The sequence below is a fragment of the Delphinus delphis genome, chromosome 17, assembly GCF_949987515.2.
Source record: "Delphinus delphis chromosome 17, mDelDel1.2, whole genome shotgun sequence".
Taxonomy (NCBI): domain Eukaryota; kingdom Metazoa; phylum Chordata; class Mammalia; order Artiodactyla; family Delphinidae; genus Delphinus; species Delphinus delphis.
This window is the reverse complement of record NC_082699.1, coordinates 20,987,657-21,000,399: the sequence shown is the minus strand read 5'-3', so window position 1 is coordinate 21,000,399 and position 12,743 is coordinate 20,987,657. Positions and strand designations below refer to the sequence as shown.

Sequence of the window (12,743 nt, the reverse complement as noted above, 5' to 3'; positions counted from 1 at the left end):
TTTTCATGGAAAAGTGTATTGGATCATGCTGTGATCTAAAGTGATTATAGAGCTTGTATCCAGCAGTCATCTCTATGTTAGACTAGAATATATAACTATGAACACAATTATTATAATAATATCTCCCATTTATTAAAGTTCTTGGCATGTGTCAATAATTTTGGACCGATTATCTTATTTATCCTTACTGAAACTTTCTGAAGTCAACACACATATCATTACATGTGAAGAATGTGAAAGAGACAAAAGGTTACACAAACTTTCAAGAAAAAAATTTAGAAAGAAGAGCCTATATGATAAATTTAAATAAATAGCTAAAAGAGAATATCATAAATGAAGCTGAAGGAAAAGTTCTTTTTCAAAAAGGGGTGGTCCTCAAAGTCAAACGTTGTAAAGATATTAAGTATTCAAGCTGGTTCTAGATAAAGAAGGAGCTGTTGGATTTAGCATTGAGGGATCTCTAATGATCTTAGAGAGGGTCTTTCAGTAGAAGCTTGAGCAAGCTAGTGGGAGTAGATTACATCTTCCAGAAGTTTTCCTATGAGTACAAAAGAGGTAGTGGCTAAAGTAAAGGGGACGTTGGAAGACAGGTTGCTTGTTTGTTTGTTTGTTTGTTTTTTTAGTGCACAGACATCATTGAAAATACTTGTAGTTGGAAGGTTAAAAAGTTAGTGGAAGATGAATTAACTATTCAACAAGGAATTGATAATTAATGGTACGAGGTCTTGGGGGAAGTAAAAGCTGCAACAAGGGACCAGCTGGGTTTAGAACAGAATAGATCCATCTTCCCATAAGAAAGAAAGGGAAATGATAGATGAAAGTATGGGTACTTTGAGAAGAAGGGCTTGCTTTTTTATGAGTGTATTTTCACAAAAACTGTCTTTATTGGAGTCTAGGAATTGTCTCTACCTTATATAATCTTCTCTGAGAAATCTTCCCTGTTGTCTCCCCAAACGAGGTTCACACTCCTCCTGGTTATTTCTAGAGCACTCAAATGCCTCCAGTTGTACGGAGAGCACCCCAGTGACTCTCACTATGCCCAGCAATAAGTCTTATTTTAATGAAGGCATGAATGAGCCCTCGTGGGGATGGAATGAACTTTATTATTGTTGTCACCACCATGAGGGTAAAGCAGAGTTAGAGATTAATAATTAATAACTTAGATCTATTTAACCTTCCTAGATGTTGCTGTTCAAAGTTGAAGTGAAAGTGAGGAAATATGGATTATGTATCAGAAATTTTCAAAGGATGAAATTCACTTCTATCTCACTTGGTCTTTCAGTATGTACATTTGTATGATTTTGTGCTTTGGCATACACATGCACTCGTATGCATGCACACACACTGTGTCATTACCAAATGCGATTTGGTGTTTGAATTCATAACACTGAGTCAATTTTCTAGTGGATAAACAATAACAAGGGATAGTGGGTATATGCAATTAACATATGAAAACCTTACCTTAATGACGTAGAGCTCCATAATATCTCAGAGATAAAATGTTTAGAAATTACCTAGTTATATAATTTTATTCCATAAGTGAGGCATAAGATTTAGAGAAGTACATAACCTGTTGAAAAATCATAGAGATAGTGGTTAATTTTTAAGCGTGGGTCACTGTGTGACATATTTAAGCAGAGTTCCATCCTAACATAAGGGCAAGTAGTGAGTGATAGTTGTGTTCTAGAAAAAGAATTTTCTGAACTATTTATTCTGTGATGGTTGATAATATATATCATATTTTATTCTTCTAATGTGGTCAAAAATCTGCACTAACAAAAGAAGGAATAATCTTTTTTTCCTCAGAATATTTCCTGATTTAATTGAAATTCATTTTTTCCATTCAAAAGCATGAGATATTTAGTATAATACTCAAGCTTTCTCCCAAATAATCTTTGTATACTAATCATTGCACCTATATTTTTAAATTAAGAAAAAGTCATTAGTTTTTACCTTGAAGTACTTTAAAAGCATTTCTGGTATACTTTACACTTATATAGGAGTTATAAACAAAAAAATACAATGTAAAATACTTCTCTAATTTAATATCCATCTGTGTTAGAGAAAGGTATTGCCATAACTTTGTGTTTCCATCGTATTCAGACACTCTTCAATCACAGCAAAGAATGTATGACTTTCTAAATTATGTCCAGAATGTAGCTTACAGGTATTTTAGAAAATTTTCAGTAATTTTAAAGATTTATAGAAAAGACACTATGAAGAAATTATTCTGTTGATACTTAGAGATTGTTTTTAATTCTACATTAAAATAAATTAAAATTTTTTAATAAAAAAGTTATTAAAATTTTTAATAAATAAAAGTGTGTAAATGATAATTTCTCCATAAAGTTTTTGATACTTCCTTCCTAAGTATCGACAGTGATAAACCAATGTTGTTGCAAATCATCTAAAATATGCCATCTTAAGCCTGATAACATGCCTTATTCAAAACAACTTCAATTTTTTGCACTTGTTTTCATGAATATTTGAAAATTTGTCTCACCATCTCATCTCTTCAATGACAATAAAATCCAAGAAATAACTTTAATTAATAAAGTTTCTGATATTTATACAATTATATTACACAATTTAACAAGAGCTACATCTTTCCATCAATGTTTCATCTTTTATTAATGAGTGTTTTGAGGAGACACTGATCTGATTTATAATATTCTGAAACATGTTGGTATTTACTATTCCAAAATTTGAAATTGCAAAGACATGGGAATCAACTCATAAACTCACAAATTAATATCATCTTTATCCTTCCTTTTTGGACTGAATTGTGGAAAGGTTTGTTGACTAGCGGTTCAAACATCAATGACTTTCCCTGTAGGCAAGGAAGGAAGAATCCAAGTTGAAGGCTTCTGCTGGTGGAGATAGAGAAAATAGCAAAAGCTTTTGTCTGTTTCAGAATGGAAAAAACAAAACAAAACAAAACCTGCAGTACTTGAAGAATTCCAAGTTAATAGCTTGATTCCCCATCAAAAGAGTTGCCCAAATTCTGAAACTATGTGGAATGGAAGATTAAAAATCTAACCTAAAGCCCTGAAAAGCAAAGCAGATTATCAGACATTCTCAAAATGCTGAGAAATGATCATTAAAATTCAAGTTATACTGGTAGAGGGACTATAGTGAAAACAATACGCTCTCATCTGAAATCCCTGGAGATCTATGCCTCAAAAATGAGGCAAACCAAAGGTAAACGGAGTCATACCAAAACTGTGGTCCAGTTTAGAATCAACATAATCCCTGATTTGATTAAACTTATAGCGCCCACATCTATCTGCCACTAGAGGAAAGGATAGATCCTCTTTGGAGGAAGTTAACATTATTTGGAGTGATACTTTTTTCTTTTTTGTAAATAAAATATATGCCATTCAGTGAAAATTACAAGTCATTTACAAGTTCTTATCATTGACAGGAAATTAGACCAAATGACCAAAGACCAAGAGAAATAACAAGAGATGAAAATATTGCTGTTATCCAAAAGGATTTTATAATAATGATTTGTATATTCAAAAATAGAGGTAATGAGACAAAAACAATTTTTTTAATGGATAATTTCACCAAATATTCAGAATCTATAAAAATAATCAAAGGGAATTTTAGGATAGAAAATCAGATTAATGAACTTGATTCTAGGACTGAAAATCAAATAAATGAACTTGAAGCCTCAATATATGGTTTTAACAATTTTGTAGTGAATAAACAATAACAAGGGAGTGTGAGTATATGCAATTAACATACAAAAAACGTTACCTTAATGACGTAGAGCTCAATAATATCTCAGAGATAAAATGTTTAGAAATTAACTAATTATGTCACTTTAGTCCATAAATGAGGAATAAGATTTAGAGAAGTATGTAACCTATTGAAAAATCATACAGATAGTGGTTATATATGGGTTTAGCAACTAAGGTAAAATAAAAGTCAAGATTGTTAGATTTGAAAATGGGTCAATAAAAAATTTGTAAACTGAAAACAGCAGGAAAAAAATGAAAAATAGAGGTGAGAGCATAATACCTATAAATGACTCAGTCAATTTTTCTAGCTTGAATGTTGATGATGTCTCAGAAATACAGAAAGAGACAAAATCAACCTTTGAAAAGTTGATCAAAGATTTTTCAAAATGAAAGATGTATACCCATAGATGATAAGCAGGATAAATACAAAAAGCATCATGCCTACCATAGTCAAATTACTGAAACATAAAGACAAGAAAGAGATAAAGCCAAAGAAAAATGAGAAATAATAAGACTGAGAGTTGACCTCTCACCAAAAACAATGGAAGTTGAGGAAAAATTATATATTTAAAATACTGAATCCAACAACCACCAACATAGCATTATGCAGTTGGAGAAAATAGTTTAAAAATTAGGGCAAAATAAAGACACGTTCAGACAAATCACAGCTAAGAGAAATCACTAGTAGCTCTTCTTTACAAGAAATATTAAAAGAACTCCCTTACGCCAAAGAACAATGATCCCCGAGAGAAACAGTGCAGTGTGAGACATAATAAATATTGACTGTACAAAACAATAATCATACTATCTCCTAGAGTTTAAAACATATGAGAAAACAAAACAAAAAAAAAACCCAAAACAAAACAAACAAACAAAAAACCCAAAACCCTGATCTCAGTAATGCAAAACATAGAAAGGAAGTAAGCAGAGTTAAAGTATTCTGAGGTACGAGCATTATTGGCAAAGTAGTAAAAATAATAATATTTCAAAACCTTAATGAGTTACAAATGCATGGTTTAATATTTGGGATAAACATTAAAATAATAATAAAAAGAATGTAATTAACATGTTAGTAGAGGAAAAGCAAAAATGTTATAATACCTTGTGTTATACAAAGGAAATCAAGGAACCAGACAAGAAAGTGGGTAAAATAGATGTGAAAAATGGAAAACAAATAGTAGGATGACTAATATAAATGCAAACACATTAATGATTATTGGTAAATGGATTGAATACTCCAAATAAAAGACAAACATTGTCATAATAGATAAAATAAAAACCCAAGGATTTAATGCTTATAAAAGACATGTTAATTATAAAGATAGAGATTGAGTGAGTGATAAGATGGAAAAAAAATAGCAAACACTGGTAGCAGAACATTTAGAGTAATTTCAGAAAAAGAAAACTTAAAGGAAGGCAACATGGAGATAAAAAGGGACATTTCATAATGACTTGTAAAGCACCATGAAGAGATCAAAATTTTAAATTTGTTCACATCCAATAACATGTACACAATCACTCCAAGTTAAGTTCAAAACCTGGCATACGAGAATTATGCAATAAATGACACCTGATTTTGAAATTCATTGATAAAAGAGAAATAACCATTATTACTCTGTTTGCCCACATTTCATTTTATTTATCTATTCACTCACTTATTTATTCACAAGATAGCAATTGAATGTATACTATCTTCCAAGTACTGTGCACTGAGTGGACAAACAGATCTGTATTTTGCATTCACAGAATTTACTGTCAGAGCAGGAGATGGATATTTAAAATGCACAGTTAAATTCATATAGAATTATTCTGTGAGGTATGATTTATAGACAAATATTATAAGAGGAAATAATGGCAAATAGCTGTTAACCCTATTATGTGAAGTCTCATCATAGGGCCTGGTGTGTTGCAGTTGGTCAATGATAATTATTGTGAAATTTAAAAGTTATTAACACGTTTTAACATTCAATAAGCAGCATTATTTTTCACAATTTGTTTTTTCTTGTTTACATACTGATCATAAATACACCACAAATCTCCCATTAAATTCCACCTGTATAAAATATGGGAACATGGAAATATTCTCCAGTGGAACTTCCACAGAGTATGTTTACATTTAATTAATGACTTTGACAATAATTTAAAATTCAGAACTCTGAAGTTTTTCTAATTTGAGTTATGGTAGAATTCATAAATTTAAATATTTACATGATTATTTTTATTTTTTTGTATGAATTTGATCAGCCTATAAGAAAATAGGTATGAATCAAAAGTTTCACATTTCTTTTTCTACAGAACAAAAAAGGAAGGATTGAAAAGTCATATTTATAATTTCTAAGCTGTGATATTATGTGGTTGTTTTTTTAATATCTAAAAATTTGTCAAGGATGTGAGACAGTAAACCCCAAACAATCCCCACACAAAAACAAAATGTGTGCTCTAGCAGTGCACAAAATACCACCGGAAGTTACACAACATTTCTTGGCTTGCAAACCAAACCATTATTGATTTTTTTTTAATTTAAAGAGACTCTATGCTTCATGTTTAAACTATTTTTACATACTCTCTTATTGCAAATGTATGTTTCCCTTGCAAAACTCATCAGAAGTGGAAATTGATCATTTTATTTTGTGCTGTCTCTTCAGTTTGATCTAAGTTCCATCAGGAAAGGAATTGTTTTGTCTGTTTGGTTTCCTGTCATAACTCTCTAGGGTCTTAAGAGGTACCTGGCACATTGCAAGTGACAATACATATTTGTTGGGTAAGCAAAATGAATGAATGAATAAATTACATTTACATAATAATTTTATTTGGATATATCACATAAATATGAATATATATATTTGAAAATTATGGAACAAAATCATGGTATGAATGAAAAGCGACCTATGAGGAAAGTAACAGATTCAGAAATATTTGTGGTTCTAAGTGAATGGTACTACTCTGACTGGTTTCTTAAAAATAGAGTACACAGTTCATATAAGGAAATATAAACAAAAGACACTACATAACCATGGAGATACTATTTTAAAGAGCCTACCTGTTGCCAGTGTATATATTTCTAGTCTTTATTTAAATAAGGTGTTATGGTTTCTTTGATGGATGTCATCAACTCTGCATATGCATATATATGTGTGTGTACATATATATTTTCAGATAAACAGATACAACAGTATATGGGTAACACCTATGAGAAGAAAATATTGTGAATGAGCTACTTTTAAGAATATATATCATTTCTCTGAATTTATAGAAAAAAAATACAATCTCCACATACCACCAGTAAGATTTTCCACTGCTGCTCAAACAAAATGGAATTCATTTGCACCTAGCAGTTCATGTATGAACTGAATTCTTTTCTAATTATCAGAAGCTATGATATTTTCAAGTAAATGTTAGACTAACCTGTATTAAAATCTTCTTAGGGATTTATTACTATTAATCTAAAGTAATATTGTAGAGGATTTATATCATGAGTATATTTTGTAAAAGTAAAGATTACCTTGTCAACTGTAGTGCTTCGATTTTTCTCTGTAAAAGTTATTGTGAGTTTTAACTTTCTAATTTTGTAGACTTCAGTACAAAGGATACCACATTATATAGAATAGTATAGTACAAAGAATAAACATTCTTGATTATTCATCATCCTGCTACAAGCTTTACTATAGCTTTATTAATACTTTCTTAATTTAATCTCGAACTGTAAAGAAAGAAAGAACAATATTGTAATGTGATCATAGGAAAATTTTCATGGCTAGTGTCAGTTTCTCTTAGGGGAGGTCCAATATATTCTGTCAAAGAATTTCCTGGTGTGATAGTTAAAAAGAAAACAATAAACCTAACACACTAAAATAAAACAGAAACAGAAAATCTTGTAATAGATTGAATAAGAATTTCTATTTCTGGGAAAATTAGACATGTTCTGTGGGTACAACAATCTGAGTTTGGCATATATTTGGTTTAAAGTATGATCTTTGTCTGAGTCAACACTTATTGGATGCCTACTCATGCAGAAGAACACTGTACTAGTTGCTGAGAATATACAGAGGGAGAGAAGACCTGGTCCCTGCCCTTGGACGAGCTTACTAAATAAATGGATCATTGGTTTTACCCACAGGGCAGAGGGAAGACCAAGACTAATGAATAAAACACAATTTTTCCAAAATTCTATTAAATCTTATAGTATTTTAAGAGTCAAATATAGTATAACTGAATAAATTTGGCCTTGAAGTTAGAAGTCCTAGATTTGAAATTCTAACCTTCAGCTTATCAGCTATGTGACCTTAACAAAGTTAAAACCACCTCTCTGAATGCTTCTGTTCACTTGTAAAATGATGACATTGAGATTATATTTCTGATGTATGGAAGTTTCCAATAACATTCTTGTAGGACATGTTAGGTACTTATTTGAATAAATGTTCAGTGTTTGCATGTTTAGTATATTACCAATGATTCTAGAAGTATAATAGATTAGATCAATATTAAGAAGAGAGAACTTGACAACATGAGTTTGAACAATTTTGCCTTCTGTAATATTTAGGTTGATGGTTCTGTTGTGAGGTAGGATTTGTCTCTCATACTAAACTTTGCAGTAAGGTTTTTCTATGCTAAGCAGAAGAAGTAATCAGGTAAGTTCCTAATTAAAGATTTGATGTCTAGAGAGAAAAAAACAGAAGATCAATACTTCAGCCCTGTATAACAAGCTCAAATATACAGATGCTTCTGAAAGTTCAATCTCTCAAAACTTTCCAATTCCAAAATATGATGGAATATTATTAAATTTGGTACCACCATTTTCTAAGGAATGAGATGACTTTGCAACAAAACTTTAATCCATGAAGTTAACCTGGAGAAAAGGGGATCTTACTTTGTATTTAGCTTCTACATATGTAATATTTGCTTCAACTTGCATCTCATTAATTATAGTGTTTCATGGACACATTCAATTACTACTCACAGTGATATTTTAGTAGTTAAACTTAATAGAGCCTGAATTTGAAACCTGAATTCTTCAAAATATCTGTCTATACATCTGGAAAATATTCTAACTATATATCCCAATACCCAATGAAAGAAGCAAAGTAAGTTTGAAGCCAAAGAAAGTGCTTAAATCATTCAGCCACTTATTATTAGATGACAAATATCACACATCATATGGAGACAATAATTCTGACCTATCTCAAGAAATTGTGAGGACAAGCCTAAAGCACAGAACTGCATGCTTACAAAATATGAAGCAGCTATGCTGGTTACACACACACACACACACACACAGTACTATGTATCTGTGCAGCCTTCAATGTCCAAGTCTTCTCTTCCTGGAATCTTCTATGATTGGCCTAAAATGTAGGCTCAGACTCAGAAAATAATAGAGCAGTGTAGGGTAGCACAATTAGATTGTAAAAGTAGAACCATGTTCAGAATAGGAATCAGATATATCCTCTGAGAAAAACAAAAAGAATGTGAACTCTTGTCAGCAGCAAATTAATCAATCTCTTTCTTCTTAAAAGGGTTATGTTAAAACTATATCTATCATAGTTAGTAAAATACTAAATTTGAATAGATTGCAAGTTTAAAGGGAATACTTCTAGACAATTCTAAGAGAACCAGATTTTTCTTTTCTCTAAATAGATTAATAGTATTGCAAACATGATGCTGCTGCTAGGCTTTGGGGAAAAGCCTTTGTTTTCTTGAGCTGATAGGAGTCAATAACCCATGTGCGGTTGAAAAATCATCCAAAAAATCTTCATTTGGGGGTTGCCAGAGACTACTTTATATCCATTATTAACACATAAATAAGGGTAATATCCTCTAAACACATTAATCTGTTTAATCTTGTATCCCTCATGGCCCAATGCAAAGGTTAATGGTGGAGTTTTGTTATTAGAAAACTTGTAACATCTTGTACCTGATGAATAAGAACCTTTATTTCTAGTTTGATAATGTCTACCAATAATTGAGAATCACGACTGTGTCAGGCAGAGTGCATGCCCTCTACAAAATTGTCTGTTTTCTCATAACCTCCCTATGAAGAAGATATTATCTCCATATTACAGATGAAAATACTGAGTCTTAGAAGTAAAGTAATTGGTTCAAAGGGGTGATATCTTAAAAGGATTCAAGCTCAGGTGTATCTGACTCCATTGTCCATTATGAGATGCTGCCCTATTATTCGAGGTCTCTATTGTTTTCAAAGAAATACAAGTAATTCTTTCAATATATTAATTTGAAATATTTTTTATAAACCAAACTGAATTTTGTGTGGATTTAACCATACATGTTGTTTACAATTATATCCAGTATAAATCCTAGAAGAATCACCCCTGTATTACTACTGAAAAGACCGTAAGTGTTCATCTTTTGTCTTCTTTCTCTATGAGCAGTCGAGGGCTCTGCTCCTTTATCTGTAGCAGCCAAATCCACCTAAGAACATTTGAGCCTAGACCTCTAAAAGCTTCTCTAGTGTAAAGCAACATTTCTCTTGAGCCCAGTCAAGCTCAGTTTTGAGCATTACTGTGTAATTTATATAATCTATTATTTTAAAGCTGATGGGGTGGGGTAGGTTGGGCGGTGGGAGTGGAGAAGGACTGTGTGATACAGTTTAGCTGAAGAGGTTTCATTTAAGAAAAAAAACAAATATTTCTTTGGATAAATGTATCTCCATTAACAAGTGCTTTATCATACTACTCAGTGATTTTGATACCTCAAGGCCACTTATTAATTATAAGAAGGAAAATAATACACTACATTTTACCTAGTGGAACTTATGTCTTGCATGAGCAAAAATTTACTTTAACCTCAAGCACAGAATATCATATTTGAAATATTCACCGAAGGGTAAGAATTGTTTTGCACTTCACATTTTTACTGCTTATCTACTGAACCTCAACTCTCAGACTCAAACTAAGCCACATGAACCGGAAATACAGACAATACAGTCCTTTGGTAAAGACATTGTTATAAAGCTCGGATTTCATTTAATGGAACTCCTAATTAGAAGATTATTGATGTTTGTCAGAAAATCAGTGTTCTAGTCTCAGATCCACCACTAGACTGGGGGTATGTCACAGACTTTCTCTATTTTTATTTCTTCATAATTAAAAAAGTAGATGGAATGTCCTACAAATCTCAATACTTGATATATGTATTAATTTTCTACTAAGATAATATAAATTAAAATTCCAGTGTATAGATAAGGTTAAAATGCACTACAAATTCAAGTTGGCATCTTTCTTTCATTTTTTTAACCTTGTTCTTTCTTCTTTTTGTGACTGTATATTTCTTAAATGCTAGTTTAGGTTCTCTTTAACTATGGGCATGGCACTGTGGCACCTTTGCTTGTCTAGGTACACAATTGAATTTAAAAGCAGAGGTAAAGGGAACTCTACTCAATACTCTGTAATGATCCATATCGGAAAGGAATCTAAAAAAAGTGACTGTATGTATATGTATAAGTGATTCACTTTGCTGTACACCTGAAACTAACACAGCATTCTAAATGCTATACGCCAAAAAATTTTTTTTAAAAAAAGTAGATTTAGGCTTACAGATTCATCAGGGAAAATAATAAAAGCTGGTCCATAGAAAATAGTGCTCTCCCAAAGTGTCTTCTCTTTGTCATAGAAGCTAGTTTATGTGCTCATTCAGCGTGAAGCATCCTGAAGGTCAGAGAGCAGGGGAGGGTCCTAAATAGTGACTAATCCATTCATTCCAACAGGGGTATTTCACAAATTCCTTTTTGTTTCTCAAAAAAAAAAAATGTTGTTTATAGTAAAACATTAGACCAGAAAGCCTGATTAATTTGTTAGGAGGAAAATAAATCTAAGCAAAGCAGTGTATATTTATTCAAGTGCATAACTTGAATTTTCCTGAAAAGGTTTTTACACAAGCAAGAAAACCCAGCCTTGTCAGGTCATAAAGGTAGCAGAGCTCTATCTGGACTTCAAGAAAATAAAGCCCTGCCTACTTGTTTTCTCTAAAATAATGAAAGTTGATGATTTGACACCATTATTCTGGACTTTTAAAATTTGTCTCTAGTCTCTTTTTGCTGGTGGAATTACTAAACTTTCCCCAAACAGGTTGCATTCCCACTGCAACCTCAAAAGTGGCAGCTATGGCCAGCATGGTGGGACAGGGTGAGTCTCCCTTTTTTTCTTAGAGTCCTTTCCATCTCAGTATTCCAGGTTTGCTCTGAATATCTTCTCTCAAGTAAAATTCCAGCATCAGATATACTAGATTTTAAGCCAAGTATTACTTTGTTCATGTCATATGCACAAATGCACAGATTTTCATAACTAGATACCTCCTATAATCATTGTACTGTTGCCTTGTATTTTTTGTTGTGTTGTCATTTATTTCTATTGAAAAAAAAAAAAAGAAGAGTGTTTTAATTTCAAGTCTTCCCAAATTCTTTTTGGACTTAACAAACAAATGCATTAATATATATTTTACAGTTTGAAAATATATTTGTGAACATAATTTCATCACTTAAGAAAATTAGAGATACTTTGGAAGGTGAATACTCAGAATTTTTCTTGAAGTATCATAGAGTCTTAGCTCTGTTAAGTGTCTACTAAGTATATATAGAACTCCATTTCCACTGTCAAGGTAAAACTCATATTCCTAAGTTTCTACAATAACATTAATATAGTGACTCAAATTACATTATTGTGGTTGTATGTGGTGTGTGCCTGTAATAATAGTTATTGTTTGAAATATCTCAAGCAAGTTGAACTACTCCATCACTATGTTTCAAAACATCTCAAAATGTATCATATTCTGAGTCATTGTCCAAGACTGGTTAATCTGTTGTTAAGGCTTTTGTCTAGAATATTATATTTCTAGAATATTTTAATATACATAAGATAATTTTCTATTTATGTTTAAAGTTTATTTTTATAGTTTTTCCACTGTTTATTTCTCATCACATTTATAATTGTGGCAATATTGTCTGCTTATTGGTATAATCCACAGAGGCAAAAATGAACTCTCTGACTC

The 12,743-nt window shown here is 31.5% G+C and overlaps 1 long non-coding RNA gene across 1 annotated transcript in view; it reads right to left on the bottom strand.

Annotated features, from left to right (window-relative positions):
- Positions 1–12,743, bottom strand: part of LOC132440212 (uncharacterized) — a 65,859-nt gene that overhangs the window by 36,441 nt on the left and 16,675 nt on the right. The window contains exons 2-3 of the long non-coding RNA XR_009522539.1: positions 2,746–2,867; positions 1,462–1,570 (exon numbers count right to left, since the gene is read on the bottom strand). This is a non-coding gene — a long non-coding RNA (uncharacterized lncRNA). The remainder of the gene's footprint in view (positions 1–1,461; positions 1,571–2,745; positions 2,868–12,743) is intronic.